Here is a 1,626-nt window from a genome sequence, read left to right on the forward strand (position 1 = left end):
TGGAGTCTCACTCTGTTGCCCAGACTGGAGTGCAGTGGCACGCTCCCGGCCACCGCAGTCTCGACCTGCTGGGCTCTGGCGATGCTTCCACCTCAGCCTTCCATGTAGCTGGAATTACAGGCATGCACTACCACGCCCGGCTGACTTTTTTATTTATTGTAGAGATGAGGTCTCGCCAAGTTGCCCAGGCGGGTCTCGAGCCCGCGGGCTCAGGCAATCCACTCACCTCAACCTCCCAAAGTGCGGGATTACAGGCTGAGCCACCGAACCTGGCTTAAGGCCATTTTCAAGAGGGATACTGCCTGCTTGTTTTAATGTTCTGATTTGGAGCAATAAGCCCATGCCAATGCCATATCATATGGTTTTGCAGGTTAGAGTGTATCCTTGCTCTGCCTTTGGCTTGCCAAACTCTGGGATCCCCGTGTTTTCATCCCGCTCTTAGGAAAACACTTCCACCCACTTGAAATTTTAAGTTGCTTCTCCGCAGCTTCCTGAGGTCAGTCTTGAGTTGCAAGCAGCTCAAACCATAGATAATATCCCAGCTGCTGCCAAACCACAGCTCTGGGCAAGGGTATGATTATGTTTACTCCTGGTTTCTGCACCCTGATGCTGGCTACCTTATTTTGACACTTTTGACTGCCAAGTCTTCCGACACCTGTTGACAGTGACCCAAGATCTGGAAAGTAATGGATAGTTTGGCAACAGTGTTTACTTGAGCAGTTTGTAATCTGGTGAGGGAGACTAAATGTATGCAAGAAAATGATAGAATCCCAAATTCTCTACAGGTCAAAGACAGCCGAGCAGTACAGAGTGTGCTGTGGGGTTTCAGATGGGAAAAAAATGCTTGCTAGATGTAAATACAGTTTGATTATTTTCTCCTAAAGACCCTGCCTTATATAAATATGTATGCCATTTTAAAAATCCACTTCTCCAGTCTTCCAAGTCAATTCTTAACAATGTAGATGAAGTTTGTTTAGATTTTATTCAGAAAAGTACCCATTAATCTGATCTGAGCTACATGTGCCTGCATTCCATAGGCATTTCATTCAGTCCTTAAAATAACCCTGTAAAAGTGGGTCTTTTGTCTCTGTTTTTTAGATGGGAAAACTAAGAGTTTTTTTTTTAAAGAGATGTGGTCTCACTATGTTGCCAAGGCTGGATTTGAATTCCTGGGCTAGCCAGGCACAATGGCTCACGTCTGTAATCCCAACACTTTGGAAGGCAGAGGCAAGAGGATTGCCTGAGTCCGGGGGTTTAAGACCAGCCTGGGCAAGTTGGTGAGACCTCATCTCTACAATAAACCAAAAATTAGCTGGGTGTGGTGGCATGTGCCTGTGGTTCCAGCTGCTTGAAACGCTGAGATAGAAGGATCACCTAACCCCAGCAGGTCAAGGCTTCGGTGGCCATGAGTGTGCCACTGCACTCCTGCCTGGGTAGCAGTGAGACTCCTACTCAAAAAACAGATAACCCCCCCCAAATTCCTGGGCTCAATCAATCCTCCCACCTCAGCCTACCAAGTAGTTGGCACTATACACGTGCCACTTCACCCAGCTCCCGAAGATTGAGACATGATTAGGTCAATAGGTTGCCCAAGTTCTTACAGTTCTTTTTTTTTTTTTTTTTTGT

The sequence above is a fragment of the Carlito syrichta genome, unplaced genomic scaffold (genome assembly GCF_000164805.1).
Source record: "Carlito syrichta isolate Samal-C Ts95f unplaced genomic scaffold, Tarsius_syrichta-2.0.1 Scaffold308820, whole genome shotgun sequence".
Lineage (NCBI taxonomy): Eukaryota > Metazoa > Chordata > Mammalia > Primates > Tarsiidae > Carlito > Carlito syrichta.